Genomic DNA, 18758 nt, shown 5'->3' with positions numbered 1-18758 from the left:
TAAGGAAGAGCGGACATGGCAGCAAGTTATGCCATTTTTCTCAGCAGAGCCAATCATATTTATTTATACTGATAATGATACGATATCATTTTCTATGTGAAACAAAGAGGTTTTTTCATCTCAGAAAACTTTTTTAAAGAAATAATACAGGATTTAGAACAAATACTGAATATAACCATCTTTGGTAAAACAAATTCTTGTAAAACAGAAACTTATTATTTTAGATCTAAATCAGTCACTAATAATTGGGGCAAAAATAGCCTTAAAAAAATCAAATGTGCCTAGTAACTCCCGAATTTAAACTAATAAAAACTAGAATATATAGCCAACAATCAAGAAAAATGCCTCAAACAGTTTAAAACTGGTTTATTTTGGGCGCCTGGATGGCTCAGTTGGTTAAGCGACTGCCTTCGGCTCAGGTCATGATCCTGGAGTCCCGGGATCGAGTCCCACATCGGGCTCCTTGCTCAGCAGGGAGTCTGCTTCTCCCTCTGACCCTCCCCCCTCTCGTGCTATCTCTCATTCTCTCTCTCTCAAATAAATAAATAAAATCTTTAAAAATAAATAAATAAATAAAACTGGTTTATTTTATCAGAATAACCACAACTAAGAATCAGGCAGAAAAGTAGGAAGAAAGGGGAGTCTGGCCTGGGCAACAGGGTAGATAGTGGTACCATTCACTAAGACAGGAATACTGGAGAAGGTCCAAATAGAGGTAAAGAAGGACAATTAATGAGTTCACGGTTCAAGACCACAGAGCCTGAACTGTTTATGAGACATACAAGCAAAGAAGTTGGGACCTACAGCTCTGGAGCTTTTAAAAAAAAAAAAAAAAAAAAAAAAAAGGCAAGTGCTAGATACAGAAATTATCAGTATAGGGCTGTTGGGTGGCTCAGTCGGTTGAGCATCTAACTCTTGGTTTTGGCTCAGGTCATGATCTCAGAGTTGTGTGACTGAGTCCTGTATCAGGCTCCATGCTCAGTGGGGAGTCTGCTTGAGATTCTCTCCCCCTTCTTCTTCTGCCCCTCCCCCCACGTGTGCACACCTGCTCTCTTAAAATAAATATATAACTCTTAAAAAAAAAGAAAGAAAAAGAAATTCTCAGCATATATATACAGTGATGGGAGTCCATCCAAAGAAGTAGGTGAGATCACTCCACAACTGTAAATAGAATGAGAAAAAAAGTAGCCTATGAGGAATACAAACATTTAAGGAACCAGCAGAAGAGGAGGAACCTGCAAAGGAAATTAGTATCCAGGAAAATGTGCTACATCAAAGAAAGCAAAGAATGTATTTCAAGAAAGAAAGGAAGTAGTCAACATCAAATCTTGCAGATAAATGAAGAAACTAAACTAAGAACATGAGCAAGAAGTGAGAAAGTGTTTAATATAAAGTACAGATAAGTTTTTCAAGAAGTCTGGTTTGAGAGACAAAAACATGGCAGTAGCTTAATGGGACCAAAGAGGAGAGTTAAGGGGAGGAGTGTTTTGTTTTTAAAGACAGGAAAAACCTGAACATGTTTAAATGCTTATGAGAAAGATCCATTACAGACAGGCTGAAAATACAGGATTGAAATCCCTAAAATGTGAGGAAGGGATGATAAGCCACAGCACTTACAGGTTTAGCTAATGGTTTAGCCACAATTTCCTCCATTACATGAAGTAAGAAAAGATACGACCATATTCATTCGTCCAGTAAATAATTAGCTACTATGTGCCATGAACTGTGCTAGACTCCAGACCCAGAGAGAATTCGACAGCTGGAAATTAAGGGAAAATTGGTTTCTCTTTCCTCAGTGAAATGAAGAATTAGACTATGTATAAAATTCCTCCAAATACACAACATAAATGAGTACTGATCTCTGTTCCTTTATAATCAGATGTCCATCTGCATCACTATGACAAAATACTTAAGTAACTTGCACAAACACTGCACAGTACTAGCTTTATGAGTTAAATAAAAGACATAATATATGGATAACATATATCCAAAGTTGGGTAAGTTTGAAGTCCATAAAATGAGGAATTTTATCAGATGTTTTTAAAGCTGCTTGTCTTACATTATTGTGACAAGACAGCAAGTAAAAAGGAGGGCAAAATACTAATATCAAGAATGGACAAAGGAGTCTAGAGAGACAGAAGAAAAGTTTTACAGACATAAAGAGAACAAAAAAAGCAACTGATGAGAAAGGGCAACTTGACCGAGGGGATGAGGGTATTGTAACACATTCCTGCTCCTATTGCTAATTCTCTTCCTGGAACCTACAAAATATGTTTAAACGATATGTCATGGACATGAGTATTCACAACACAGGCACATAAAAGCTAACATATAAATTGAACACATCTTGTCCACCTACCAAACTTTCTCCTTGCATCCTCCTTAGTTTTACAGCATTATAAGCCACCTAATTGCTCAAACTATCAACTCTAGGTGACTCCTGTCAGTCCGTTCCCAGCCTCTCATCTTCCTCTTTTGTCAATCCACCTTCTCCACAGCTTCTAGAATTTTCTTCCTAAATAAGAATCTAATGGCATCACTTTCCTGATAACCATACTTGCACTAATTCTCTATTTTCTACAGTATAAAGACCAAACTCATTAACTTGGTATTCAAGAATGTTCTCAATCTGGCCCCAACCTGCTCTTCCAACTTCAGTATTAAAAACACTAAAATTCTCATTTTCAAAATATATGCCCTTTGTCAATGACACTCTCTTGTGTGTGCGTTTTGCCTAGACTGTTTTCTAGTTCTTTCCTTTTTCATCTAACCTCCATTTATTCTTCAAGGCTAGTTCAACTATCATCTCCTTTATATATACTTATGGTAGTTAGATGTATTGGCTCATACATCCCTTTAGATAATGAATGCTTCACTCCAGGGTGCTCAGAAAATACAATCTAACTAAATGAACAAATCTTCCCTAAGGAGGAACTTCCAATATAGGTAATAATCTACCTGGAAAGACTTTGCCCTCTACTTTTCTATGCTCCTTCTATCTGCAAATAATAAAGAGATTTTTTATAAGATTAAGAGCCATTTACTGGGGGCAGGACTACAAAGTGCTCACTAAAAATAATAGATTAATTGCCCCAACAAGTGTTACACCAAGTTTTAATCACTTCACTTGCTCATACACAATCTGGGGTATTTTAGAATCTTAATGATAATATTAATTAATCCAATAAATCCGAAACAATTCCCCTTTGCCAACTGCATACCAGTTTAATTACAGACACCTTAAAAATAAGTCTCCAGTACTAGGTGGTCAAGGTTACATCTTCCTCAATATCTTAGTGTAGATGTTAGGAAAATATTTTTTACTGTGCTCTATTTATTAACGTCCGACAGGTGGTACCTACTTATTCTTAGAAGTCTACGATTTACAAGGCTCAGAAAAAGGGGAAATAATAATCCATTAAAATGGCCCACAAAAGTATGAAACAGTACACATTAGGTATCAGGAAAATAAAAATTAGTATCACAATGAGATATCCTACATACCACCTAGACGGCTAAAATTCAACAGACCAGGGCAACTGCTGGCAAAGTAGTGGAACTGAAACTCTCCCACACTACTGGTAGATGTGTAAATTGGTATAACTTTGGAAAATCTTATGACCACATCTTCTAAAACTAATCCTATGTATATCCTGTATCTCAAGCAATTTTATTCCAACAGAAATGCATACACATGACACCAAAAGTAAAAAAATTCACCCTAAAAATGGAACAATTCCAATATCCACTAGTATTGGAATGGAAAATAAATCATGATATATTCATTCATACAACGAAACATGTTAAAACAGTGAAAATTAACAACCTATATGCAAAAGAAACAAATGTCACAAACATAATTTTAAACAAAAGGCTCACACGCACATGCTTTCACTCTCTTGAAATTCCATTTATATAAAGCTCAAAACAACAGGTAAAACTACTGTATGGTGACTGCCTACCTTTAAGAGGGGTAATGGCTGGGGACAGGGAGACTGCTGGGTTGTTGGTAATATCTTATTCTCTTGATCTGGATGGTAATTTTTCCTAGGTGTTCATTTTATGGAAATTCATCAAATTATACACATATGATTTTACATTTTTCTGTATATTCAATATACTTATACTCAATACACTTATATTCAATTATACTTCAATATAAGTATTATTCTAAATTTTTTTTTAGTAATCTATAGGAGATTACTTAGGAATTCTGTGTTGGTCAACTTCTTTTGTTGTGGTTTCATCTCTTAGTTCCTATATAATCAATTGTAACACCTTCCCCCAACATAGGAATTTAAAACAAAACAAAACCCTTAAGATGAGTGTGCTCCAAAAAATAAGTCCATAAATTGATGTTTAGAATATAATGTTATTCACTCAGTATGTGAATGACAACAATGTGCCAGTCACTGTTGTAGGTTCTAAGGATAAAACAGTTAACATGAATGAAGTTCATACCTTTATCAAGCTTCCTTTTTAGTTGGAAGAAGATAGAACAAGTAAATACATCCACAGTATTTTAGGTGATAAAGTGTTATGGAAAAAATGGTAAAGAGAGGCAGGAAGTAAAAGGAGTGAGGTACTGGCTATTTTAGAGTGGTCAGAGAAAACTGCCTAGAGGCAACAGATCAAGTATGGTGGAGGAAAGTATTCGGGCAGAAGGAAAAGCAAGTTGGATGTATGCTTGGTGTATTCAGGGAAAAGCAAAGGGGCTTGTGGGGCTAGAATGAAATGACTATGAATAAAGTATAGTAAGTGATAAGATCACAAAGGTAAAAATATGGGGGAGATAAAAATATACATGAGTTACACATTGTATATTATCTCACAGGCCATTATAAGGACTTTACATAGGGAAGCCACCAAGGGATTAAGAGTAGAGGGGTGATATATAAATTACATTTTTATTAAAATAAATTCAAGATCACTCTAGCTACTGCACTAAAGAGACTGCTGGGAGGCGAAGGCAGAAGTAGGGAGACTAAATTATGAAGCTACTATATAATTACCAAAGCAAAAAATGATAGTGGCCTAAAACTAAGGTGTTAATGAGGCAATAGTAAGAATTGGTCAGAGTAAGTATTTTGTAGGTAGAGTCAAAGACATTGCTAACAGGCTTAATAACAGGGTTTTTTTTGTGTGTGTGTGTGTGAGGTGTGAGAACAAGAAAGGAGTTAAAGACAATTCTAAGGGTTTTTTCTTGTGCCATTAACTGAGATAGGGTAGACCAGAAGTAGAAAAGACTGTGGGAAAGGGGTGCCAATCAAGGGCCCATTACTGGATACGAAAGTTTTGAGGTGCCGAAGAAATAACCAAGTGATGATGCTACTCAGGCAGTTGGTGGGTCTGGAGTTCAGGCAAAAGTATATGGCCTGCAGTTATAAATTTGGACATCATCAACATATATAGTTGGTTATTGAGAGTGACCTGGAATAGAGTACAGATAGGAGGAAACTCTGGGCCACTTCAAAGTTAACAAGTAGAAGAGATTCAAAAGAACCAGCCAGTGAGACAGGAGGAAACTAGAATTCAGAAAGCAAGTGAAGCAATCATTTCAAGAAGAACAGAATCAGAGGTGTCAATGCTTGGGATAAGTCAAGTAAAATGAAGACTAAGAAATGACTTTTGGATGTAAAAATGTGATAATCACAGGTGATCTTGACAAATGCTGTTGCAGTAAAGAAGTTAGGACACAGCCCTGCCTAGAGTAGATTCAAAAGAATGGAAGATGAATTGGAAACAAGTATATACAACACTTCCCAAGAGCTTTGCTGGGAAAGCAAGCATTATAAAAATGTCACTGAAATTCCTAAGCCACCCAACAAAGGCAGATTTAACATGTCTAGTAGCAATACATGTATAATATACACCAGCAGTATAAAAAATGAATATGCTTATTTAAACATGATTTTGGGTACATAAGGAAAAAGAAGTTTAAATGCAAAAAAATTTAAGCAATGCAAATAGATTTGCATACACATTTAAGAACTTTATAAACAGTACTATTTTTTTAAAATTATATTTACTCTCTACCTCAAAACGTTTAAATTTCCTTTTCATCTGGCCTGGTATATGATAGTACTATCTCATGATTATGGTGGTTTTCAAGGCCTACCCTAATAAAACAAAGGGATACAGAAATGAAAAAAATTACCTATGTATCTGGGCAAGACTTGAAGGAAAAGAGAAAACAGGGACTTTAAATGATGAAATACATGCGACATAGACACACACACATGCGATATGGTTACACAGACTAATTTTCTTGTATAGCCTATGGACAAACACAAAACTGAGAGAATGATACACCTGAACATGTTATTAATACACTTTAAGTACAGAAATACCAAAAAAAAGGAGAAAGAATGTGATAGAAGCAAAATGTCCTGGGGTACAGGAGTGTGGTGAGGGTTTAGATGAAACTAACTTCCTATAGCCACCACTATATAGCACTGTTGACTTTAAAGAGTTTGACTGCTTTTGTGTATCAGGAAGATAAAGCCAGCCAGTGGTCTCCAAATCTTTCTGACTGTACGGCACTATTAGTAAAGCTGTGAATAGGAATTCCATAAATATTAATTAAGCATATACACTCTGATTATAAAATATCGTAAAACACAAATACATATAAAAGATAAACAATTTTAATTTTGTTAATTATGATAGCTCAACATTAGGTAATATGTCACAACAAAATATTTAGGGCAAGATTCAATGTTATCAATAGCAGATAGAAAGGGACTACTCTGTCACTTTCTTGTTCAGCGATACCCCCATTTTCTTTTCTAGTCAATCCATGGTTTCTTTACATGGATATTAAAGTCCACTCTGAAGGTTATTCAGTTCAAACCAGAAAATATAAATCCATTTAATTCAAGCTTATATAAACAGCAATATGCAGAAGGCGTGCTAAAAGCATATAAAAAGTGAGAGAGAGAGCAGGCTTAGCATATGTAACACAAACATAGCTGACATGCAATTAATGAAGGCACCAACGGTAATCTGTATAATCAATATTAGTTAAGCATTAATAACTCAGGGCATGCCTAGATTTCTATTAAAAATATTACCAGAAAATGCTAAATGCTTCCTCTTAAGACTAACTGGCTAATTATTTATCAATAGAGCTAACAGAATATTTAAGATACATTCTTAACTGGTTTATCAAGTCTGGAATATGCATATTTAATTTAAATAACACAGATAAATATGAATTACAGTACTGTTGATAAAATGAGATATTCTTCTTTATCAATAGCATATCATTAGGATTTTGTTGGTCTTATCAAAAGCTTTCATATTCTCTGCCTTCAATTTTTTAAGCCCTGATGAAATTACTTCATTTGATTCTAAAGTCTATGTTACATTTTCCCTTTAATCAGTTTCACCTGCCTTAAAAAAAAAAATCACCTAAACAGAATTATAGGATAATCCTACAAGATCTCATATATTATTTTTAATTAGATTTTCACATTCATAACAATTCACATTCCTAAGGACATATCAGAGCTACCAAGTCTTTTTTTTCCAATTTTTCTTTCAAGGAGAGAGTTTTCAACTACAGACATGGATTCTTATAAATACAACTTCGTTAACTTAATCAAAAGAAGTTAACACTTTAGGGGATAGTTATAAAACCGAATTTTATTCCTTTACCTATTATAAACAAAATATATGTACATGAAGCAAATCTCTTTCCCACAAACCCTATCTCCCCAGATCTGGATTGTTACTCTTCTATGACTGCTCCCTTCCCCCTATTTAAAGTTAATCTTTAATTTCATCTCAACTAATCTTTTTTAAAGCCTCCCTTCTATTTTTTTTATAGCAGTTTTCCAAATTATCTTCAAAGCTTTTCTACCTAATTGGGAGATTATACAATAGGATTATTCATCCTAGTAAATCTAGACAATACAACTTTTTATAGGATATAAACACACACAGATGTAAACACAATTAGAAATAACTGATTCTAATACACCTTACAGAAGACCTCAGTTATAGCCACACCACAAATATATAAGAAAAAGGCCATGCGACTTACAATTAACACACTGTAAATAGTAAAATATTAACTTCACTTTATTTCATCTGAAGTACTAAAGTCTTTGTCAAGGGAGCAGTGTTCTATCAGATGATGATGATAATAACTAGCACTTAAGATTTTACTTGTCAGACACCATTGTAAGCACCTAATATATATATTCCCCTACTTTCTACATAAGAAAACAAGGTTAGTAGTTTGAAGTAGTAAGAAGGCACATAATTGAAAATGGATAGAACCAGGATATAAGACAAAGAATTATGCAAAACATACTGCAAGTATTGCTAAAAATCAGTTCTCTACCAGGGTCAGTTCCCAGGAAGAGCAGCTTAAGTTAGCTCCCTAACATATGAATATGTAACTTTAACTGTAGTATGATCAAATCAAATTAATGTGACTTAAAATCTGGGGAGGATAAAGAAAATGTTGTGTATACATACAATGGGAATATTGTGCAGCCTTAAAAAAGAAGGAAATCCTGTTACATGCTATACAACATGATGAACCTTGAGAACATTAGATGCTAAGTGAAATAAGCCATTCACAAAAGAACAAATGTTGTATGATTCTTCTAATATGAAGTATCTAAAGTAGTCAAAACCACAGAAACAAAGCAGAAAGGTGGTTGCTAAGGGCTAGGGAGTAGGAAGGGGAGAATGGATACAGAGTTTCAGTTTTGTAAGATGAAAAGTTCTAGAGATCTGTTGCAGAACGGTGTGAGTATACTTAACACTACAGAACTGTACACTTAAAGTATGTCAAAATGGTAAATTTAATGTTATGTGCTTTTTACCACAATAAAAAAAATCTGGAAAAATCTCCCTTGTTGCTTCCCACCATGGAGGACTTCATTTTAGGAACCTCACAGATAAAATCTTCAATGTCACATATAAGAAATTCAGAATAATATAAAGGAACACATCAATATATTACCACAGACAGTATTCCTTCCTAAGGCTCCTCCCTCCCCCCCGCCCCGTAAGTCTGAGACTAGTTTTCCTCTCTCCTTCAGATAAGAAAAGACTACTTTAAAGTTACTCTAAAGTTTAAAAAAAAAAAAAAAAAAGATAAAGTTGTTCTCCACCACTTCCCCAGGTTAAAATACTAAAAAGGATGACAGTTCCCAATAATCCTTGACTGATAAGAAACAACAAAGTGATTTGTTACAAGCAGCTGTCACAACTCTCACTATTCAAATCTTAAGAGTACCAAAACATTCATCCTAAAAGTAGATTCAATTTTTGGATACAACTAAAGATGAACTGAAATAACATATTATGAATAACATTAATTAAACTGGGAGATATAACATTGTTCTTCATTCAAAACAGACCATAACATAAACTGGATCCTACAGAAATGTACCTCCTTACCACCTAATCATCTAAATATTCTATCCCTGGCATAAGCAAACACTTTCCTAGTCTAAGTAGTTGACGACAAAATTACACTTAAAAAAAATCTTTTTCTGGGCACCCAGGTGACTCAATTGGTTAAGCATCCAAGTTGTGATTTCAGCTTTGGTCATTATCTCATGGGGGGTGAGATTAAGCCCCCCATGGCGCTCCACACCCAGTGCCCAGCAGGGAGCCTGCTTGAGATTCTCTTCCTTTGCCCCTCCTCCACTCATGTTCTCACTCTCAAATAAATCTTCAAAAAAAAAAAATATTTTTTCTTCAGTCTAGTAAAAGGGGGGGAATATACAAAAACAGCAAACAAGTTACATATGATTTTTTTTAACCTCACCTGGCAAATCCTATTCTTTTTCATGCCACCTACCCAAAAAACATATCTTCTTCCATGTTCATATATATATATATTACTCACAAGAATACAAAAAAATAGGGGCACCTGGGTGGCTCAGATGGTTAAATGTCTGCCTTCGGCTCAGGTCATGATCCCAGGGTCCTGGGATTGAGCCCCACCTCGGGCTCCCTGCTCAGCGGGGAGCCTGCTTCTCCCTCTCCCTGCTGCTCCCCCTGCTTGTGCTCATGCTCTCTGTCAAATAAATAAAATCTTTAAAAAAAAATGCAAAAAATAGCTCTATATTGATTTTATTACTAATCCAATCTCATTTCATGCTGCAAGAAAACTCTCTTCCAAATTACATGGTTTGCAATCATCTCTTAAAATATTCCTAAAAAAAAAAAATAGCCATTAGAGGGGCATCAGTCAGTTAGGCATTGGACTGTTGATTTCGGCTTAGGTCATGATGATCTCAGGGTTGTGACACTGAGCCCCAAGCCTGCTTAAGATTCTCTCTCTCCTTCTCCCTCTGCCCCTGCCTCCCCTCTCAAAAAAGCCATCACAGAACAGATTTCAGTTATGCTTTTTAAATATATTATACTCTAACTTCTTGAAATACAATGGCAATGGCATATAGCATAATATAAATTCATTTTCTCAAATTAAAATACCCTGGGGCTCTTTTCATTAAGTTTTAATTATAAAAAGTTTTTTTAAAAAATTAAACATTGGAAGAGTATTATTACTACTTCAATGTTTAATTATTTGTATACCACTTTAAAAATACATCAAAAACTTTTTTTTTTAAAGATTTATTTATTTGAGAGAGAGAATGAGAGAGAGAGAGCACGAGAGGGAAGAGGGTCAGAGGGAGAAGCAGACTCCCTGCTGAGCAGGGAGCCCGATGTGGGACTCGATCCCAGGACTCCAGGATCATGACCTGAGCCGAAGGCAGTCGCTTAACCAACTGAGCCAGCCAGGCGCCCTACATCAAAAACTTCTAAAAATCAAAACCTTCACAGCATGAGCTGTTTAGGATGGTAGTTTACGAGATTAACTACAGGTTACCCACCGTATTTTGAATGGAAATCTCTCCAGAATTACACACTCACCTACTTTCTTTAGCAGGAACCTGAAAATGTTATTTAATCTTTGTTTAATGATTCCAACTCATTATTAAAAATAACTTATGGTATTAGACAAGTCCTGGAACACTGCACTAAAATAAGTCCAGAATTCCAATTTGTTTTTGTATCTTTTTGCCTCCTTCCCAACTTCAGTGGTATCAACTCTCTCTGTCTCCCAAGTCACATACCCATCATCATCCTTTCTAATGTCTATCTTCTAAGCCAGTTTGAAACTTGGAAATCAGCCCCAGGATTGTTAAAAATTGTATGTGAATACTGGAAAAATGAAGCCTAAAGAATCTGAGGCTCTTCCTAAGAAACCCAAACCCCCAAAAATACACCACAGTGCCTATACCTGCTCCAGCTTAGGGGCTTTCAAACTGTCCTTAAAGGACACTATAAACTTTAAGTTCATCAGCAGAGAACATGAATATATAGGGTCCCAGGTTCTCATATAAATCAGAGCAGCCCCATAGGGTCAGTTTTATATACTGGGGTTCTACTGAGACTGCATTTGGGAGGAAGGGGTTCTACTCTCCGTTGTACTAAAACTAATGTGCCTATCACTATATGGGTAGAAAAACTAATGTTTTGGGGTTTATTTTCCACTGCCCCCTCATTAAAAAAAAAAAAAACAAGTTAAAAGATTCCCTTTCCTCGATTGTTTTAGAAATGCTTATTTTGGGGTGCCTGGGTGGCTCAGTTGGTTAAGCATCCAATCTCGGTTTCAGCTTAAGTCATGATCTCATGGGTCATGGGATCGAACCCATGACGAGCCCATGGGCTCCATTCTCAGTGGGGAGTCTGCTTGGGGAGTCTCTTCCGCTGCCCCCCTCCCCATTCACTATCTCACTAAAAATAAATAAATCTTTGATTAAAAAAAAAAAAGAAATGCCTATTTTTTTCCCCTAAGGATTATTTACAACACTTTCTGTGTATTTTCAACAATCTTAATTTGAGTTGCTATCATCAGAAATAGGAAACCATACCACATATGTGTAACTCTGAACAGTTATTTTTAGTTGTATATTACAAGTTTCATTGTTTTCTATGTTTTCCTTTGTCTTCTACCTAATCTCTTTGCCATATCACCTATGTTAAGAGGGCACTTAGTCACCGCGTGGGCTTGGCTATTACAAGAAATATAAACCAAAAAGCTGCATCTCAGCAGTTTTAGAATTTGTACATTTTCCTTTGCCCTCAAATTCCAGTATCTTCAATTCAAACATTTAATGAGCACCTACTGTGACTAAAATTATAACCTACCACATCAAGCAGGACTAGTAAGGTTGTGCTGTAGTAACAAAGAATCCCAAAATCTCAATGGCTTGACACAACAAAATTATTTACTTCTCACTAATTTTACATGTCTGATTCGGGTTGGCAGAGGGGGATCTGCTCATCAGTCCCTCAGGAACCTACACTCTACTTGATACATGCTTCCAAGACTGCCTTGACAAGGAAGTGTAAAAGGGAATGTGGTAAATCACATCCTGCTTTTAAACTTCCATTCACATTTTACTGGCCATAATAAATCACATGGCCTGACTTCAAAATGACAGGAAAAGGCAAGAGAACAGAATTGGACTATTTATGAAGAATCCTGACTCCCAAGATCCCTTGCTGGTCAAACATTCAATTTCTTCTCCTTCCTACAAGTGGAATACACCTGTACCCTGCAGAAGATAACCCGGAACTCCCATCTAGTTACAGCCATCAAGCTCAAAGACCAGGATCTGTGGATGATATGGACATAACCTCTCTATCATGTCCAGATGTGGCCCCTCTTTACAGAAACCTATTACTGGGCACCTGGGTGGCTCAGTTGGTTAAGCGACTGCCTTCGGCTCAGGTCATGATCCTGGAGTCCCAGGATCGAGTCCCGCATCGGGCTCCCTGCTCAGCGAGGAGTCTGCTTCTCTCTCTTAACTCTGCCCCCTCTTGGGCTCTCTCTCAAATAAATAAATAAATAAAAAGAAACCTATTACTACAACAAGTTATCTACCTCTGCCTACACATAAAACATACAATGATATATAAACATATTAATGAGGTAAGTATAACCATAAAAAATGAGGTAAGAACGAGGTAAGTATAACTTAAAAAACACTCCCGTTCAAAAGAAGAGGAACAGGAGACACAACAGTCAGTGGTTGGTGGTAATTCATAAACCCTGCTGAACAGAGGACCGGGTACGCTCTGACTGATCACTGGGAGGAGTTTCTCAGTACAGTGTTCTCTGGGCTTCTTTCTTAGCTCTGCCCTCCAGTTTTTCCTTGTCTGTTATCCTCCTCACCACAAGTAGACACAGAATGTGCCTCCCTCAGCTAAGCAGGATTCTCAGCCTGCTGGTAGAAGGCTAGGGAGCAGGAACCAAGAACATTAAATCTCGATTCGTTACAATTTTTTTCACACTTTTTTCATGCTTGTGGTTTCCTTGGCTACACAACTCCCTGAAAAACTTAGAAGGTTCTTATCTATTTGATTCTAGCCATTTCCAAGTGCCAATATATAGAACACAGCTTTTTTTCTAGATACATCTCTTAGACTGACTAAATTTCTTTGCTTTCCTGTCACATGAGACTGTGTCTACTTCTACTTAATTGTGAGTACCTTGGGCTTACCTTTACCTGGCTTTAGTAGGGAATCCATACCTTTAGTCTCTTTACCCTAACTAAAATGAATTAGTAAAGCATCAATCTGAGTCACCTTAATCCATTCAGATGTTTTAACAACGAATGATGGTCATAATCTTGTTTGGGTCCTTGCCATTAGACAGTTTTGATTATCTGCTCAAAAGTCTTCTCAGTTCATCTCTTACTCATTGAAGGTGAAAAGCTGTTGCTTCTTCCAATCCTACAAAACCCCCAAATTTCTGGCCTCTGTATAGATTCTCATTCCTATCATTTTCTAGCTCATTTCCTCCGTATATCTCATCAAATGGAGCTAACAGCAGTTAAAATACAATTGTCCAACTTCATCCCCTAAAGCTAAAAATGCAAGTTATTGCAGGCAAGTTTTACCAGATGCTTCTCTGCATTGCATCTTCCCATTCTCTAATATCAGTTTCCTTGCTGCCTGATCCTCGAACCAAAGTAACCATATTTGAGGATTTTTTGTTAGGGCACCCTACTGCATCAATTTTGATTTTAGTCAGGATAGGCTACATTGGTGCTGCCCAAAAGAAACATAATACAAATCACATATGTAATTCTAAGTTTTCTAGAAGCCACCTAAAAAACTTAAAAACAGTGGAATTAATTTTAATAATATTTCAATATACCCAAAATAATTACATTTCAACCTGTAAACAGTATAGAATTTAAGTGCTTACCTGCATCAGGGAGCTAGTAGCTACCATATTAGAAATGCAGGGCAAAAATTACATTGTAGTAGCAAGCAAGCCCTGAAATCTCAGTGGTTTATCTTTTTATTTCATGTCCATGATAAGTCAGCTGAGGGTATATACTGCATGCTTTCCTCACTTAAGAGTTTAAGGCTAACAGAATAGTCACTTTGGTATATTTCACTGGCCAAAGCAAGTCAAATGGCTACAACCCAACGTGGGTGTACCCAGAAAGAAAACCAGAATTATTAGACAGATAGCACTAATGACAACTATATCCATTTTTTAAAATCACATTTTAACACTTTCAAAGTAAGCCTTTAAGGAATTAGAATTTTAATTTTTTCTTTTTTGCTAGTATATACCTACTTCAAAATGCAAAAACAATGAAGTAGTAAACTACTTTTACTACTAGCTATTTAAAACTTGAACTCTAGAATACATACAGTTTCTTTACTATGGAACTTGATTTTTTCTTCAACAAGGTTTCTGAAGATCTGATAAGAGCAACTGAAAAGATAAGACTAGAGCTCAAATACTATTCCTTTTACTTCACTTTGGCAAACAAGTACTTCAAATCTTTAACTTCTTGTACCAAGCCTAAGTGATTATGGCTGCTGAAACAAGTACAGGCTGGAAAAAAAAATTAAATGGGAGAGGAAAAGCCAAATTCCTCAAAAGTGGGGTGAAAGAAAAACGAGACAAATAATACTATTCGTAACTAAGGATATTTTTACCATTTTTCAAAAAGAATTCCTTATCATCTTTATAAGTTAACTTACTGCCATTTAACACTGTAACATAAAAATCAATTGCCTATTTATTTAACCAAAATATAAGGTATTACTACTTCAAAGACTAAGGCTTTATTTTCACAGGTTTAAGGCTGAAACCCTCTTCCTCCAATAGACAAATGCTTATTAAATTCTATTCTACCTTCACATAAGCATCCAAAGAAAGAATTTTGGCATATTTGAGGACCCAAGATAATGGCTGGATTAGATGAAATACTGGGAATTAAAGCGTATCACAGTGAGTTATATGTAGTAGGTAATAAAAAAGCATCACAAGGAGGGGCTTGTGTAAATAAGAGCAAATTTTGCTTAGGGAATAAAGGCACTGGTATATATGTGGACTGGTTTCATATAGCATTTAATTCCTTTACAAAATCTTTGTTTTGAAGTCTGGTGTTCTAACTTATTAAGAGTCTAGAATAAAATAAGCTCTTTTAAAATAAAGCAAAAGTGATAACAGAACTGATAAGCAATCCATGTGGATGCTTTGCTGAATGATGGTCATAATCTTGTTTGGGTCCTTGAGAGAAAATAATCAGACAAAGCCAAATCCCAAACAACAAAACATCCGAAACCAAATCTATGGAGTCCAAACTAAATTTTCTGATGCCAGAAATGAGACAGACAAATGTGTGTCTTTCTGCTACCCAAAGAAATAATCACCCACTAAAATTTTATTTTTTTTTAATTTTTTTATTTATTTGAGAGAGAGAGAGAGAACAAGCAGGGGGGAGTGGCAGAGGCAGAGGGAGAAGCAGGATCCCCGCTGAGCAGACAGCACGTCATGGGGCTTGATCCCAGGATCCCAGGGTCATGACCTGAGCCGAAGGCAAACGCTTAACCGAATGAGCCACCCAGGTGCCCCTCACCGACTAAAACTTTATAATCCTACAAGAATGTCCTAGAAATGGTGGAAAATATGTTTTTCTGCATGTTTTATTGATGTTAACAAGCAGCTAATTTAGACTCCCCATCCCTAAAAATCTCCCAAAACACCTCTCTTGTTCAGTTTTATCCACTCTCACGACTCCATGTCCATCACTGCTACAGAATTTCAGTCCTTCATCTCTAGTACCAACGGTCATTTCAACCTAGAACTACAAATTCAATCCACTAAAACTGCTGTCCCGGTGCACCTGGATGGCTCAGTGGGTTTTAACAGCGTATGCCTTTGGCTCAGGTCATGATCCTGGAGTCCTGGGATCCAGCCCTGCATAGGGCTCCCTGCTCAGCAGGGAGTCTACTTCTCCCTCTCCCCGACTTGTTCTCTCTCTCCTCTCTCTCAAATAAATAAATAAAATCTTCAAAAAATGAAAACAAAAAAACTGCTTTCCCTTTGCTTCCCCCAGATCAGTTTCCCTTCCCAAATCTGCCAATGATATGACCTTTTTTAAAACAAAGGATTAATCTTTTATTTCCAATAGCTAATCACGAAATCTTGTGGATTTGTTTTTTGAAATGTCTAACAGCATTTTTACTTCCTTACTTTATTCCTGTATAACTGAAATAGTGTGACACTTATGAAACAACTAAGTATTTCTCACACCCTGTCCAAGCTGTTATTGTGAACAAGGCTCAGTAACCCAAATATCATGGGATTTTTGACACCAAAATTAAGTCCAATCTTATATATTAAATTTCTTTTTTAGAAACTTAGCAATCCAAAAACAAACCAACCAACTACCAAAAAACTTAGCCATCCAAAATGTCCCCTCATCAAAAACAAGAGAGAATAAGACCTACATTTCCAAAAGCTTTTTAATAAAGAAACCTCAAATATATACAAAATTAGAATATAATAAACCCCAATGTACCCATCACCCAACTTCAACAATTAACTCTGGGACAATTCTGTTTGTCTATATCTACATGCTTCCATTATTATTTTGAAAAAAATCCCAGACGTAACATTTGTTCCACAAATACTTCAGTTAAGTACTGCTCAAAGATACAGAATTTATATTTTTAAAATCTTTCATGTTATTCTTACAATACCCAAAACATATAGTGTTTAAAAAAAAAAAAGACTTCGGGCAAAGTCATTTAATTCTTCTAAACTCCCTCACACTCAGGCAGGACTAAATCTAAAATTCCTTTTGCTTCTCTTGGCTTTTCCCCCCCCCACAGGTTTATAGGCTGGTTTCTGAAACATAATTCTAAATGTCAAGTCTTTGCAAAGCTATAAATTTAACAAAATTACACAACTCAGAGTGGTATGAAATAAACAGGTACCATGCATCCCAAACATCTGAACAAAGTTAACTATTTCAGAAGTAAACAGGTAAAACTTACCTTATATATTACTACACAAATCTATGTTTATTCTGTAACTACTACTGATTATTTCTTCATGTACTCATTCTCAATAAAAGCAGAGATAGAAATGAGTAAGAATTCAAATTTTAAAAAAATAAAGGTGCAGTCTACACTGGATAAAAAAAGAGTAAGAAATGACTGCTGAATTCCAAAAGAAGCTAGACATGTTAACTATAATACAAAACAAAGGAAACAGACGCTATTAAACAAGCAGTAATTTAAAAGAGGCAGGAGTCACAAAAGGCTATGGGACAAGGTAGCACCTAAGCTAAGCCTTCAAAGATGTCAACCAGGTTACTCCTCTCTGCTCCTAAAGTACTGTAGTTCAATGTTAGTATACCATTACCATGTCATATTACAATCTTATACATGTCTGCTAACCCAATGGTTCTCAAAGGGAAGAAGGTGGAGTTTTGCCCTCCTGTGGACCTTTGACAATGTCTGAAGCCATTTTTTATCGTCATGAATTACAAGGTAGGGAGTGCTAACTGACATCTAGTAGGTAGAATTAAGAGATGCTACTAAACATCCTAAAATGCACAGGAGAGGGTGCCTGGGTGGCTCAGTCGTTAAGCGTCTGCCTTCGGCTCAGGTCATGAGCCCAGGGTCCTGGGATCGAGTCCCACATCAGGCTCCCTGCTCAGCAGGAGACCTGCTTCTCCCTCTCCCACTCCCCCTGCTTGTGTTCCTGCTCTCGCTGTGTCTCTCTCTGTCAAACAAATAAATAAAATCTTTAAAAAATAAATAAATAAATAAATAAAATAAAATAAAATAAAATGCACAGGAGAGGGACACCTGAGTAGCTCAGTCGGTTAAGCATCTGCCTTCAGCTCAGATCATAATCCCATGGTTTTGGGATGAGTCCTGCATGGGGCTCCTTGCTCAGTGAGAAGCCTGCTTCTCGCTCTGCCTGCCGCTCTCCCTGCTTGTGCTCTCTCTCTGACAAGTAAATAAATAAAATCTTTTTAAAATATTAAAAAAAATTTAAATTTTAAAAATTAAAAAATAAAATGCACGGGAGACCCCCCCTCCCACAATCAATCATCAGACCCAAAATATCAATGATGTGGATATTGAGAAACTGGTCTAACCTGTTAGATTATGAACAACTTTAGTGCATCTTTGTATCCCCAACATCTGGCACAGCAGGAACTTTCTAAGTATCTGTGAATTCAACAGACTTCAATTTAAAGGCAATGGAATACAATTTTATGTATCAAATATACCTCAATACAGTTGAAATAAAAAAATAAAGGTAACAGAGAAGTCGGTGAAGATTTTAAGGAAAGCAACAGCATGACCTGTGTTTAGGGAAGAGAACTTCTGTAAATAAAGAATATATTGGAACAATTTTCAGTATCTTCCAAAATTTAAAATCCATA

The 18758-nt window shown here is 36.1% G+C and overlaps 1 protein-coding gene across 1 annotated transcript in view; it reads right to left on the bottom strand.

Moving 5' to 3' along the window:
- The window catches only part of SP3 (Sp3 transcription factor), a 54606-nt gene that overhangs the window by 10922 nt on the left and 24926 nt on the right, over nt 1-18758 (bottom strand). The window lies entirely within an intron of this gene.

The sequence above is a fragment of the Eumetopias jubatus genome, unplaced genomic scaffold, assembly GCF_037043125.1.
Source record: "Eumetopias jubatus isolate StellerSeaLion01/CBP00866 unplaced genomic scaffold, mEumJub1_p1.0 scaffold_3, whole genome shotgun sequence".
NCBI lineage: Eukaryota > Metazoa > Chordata > Mammalia > Carnivora > Otariidae > Eumetopias > Eumetopias jubatus.
This window is presented reverse-complemented; position numbering and strand designations above follow the sequence as displayed.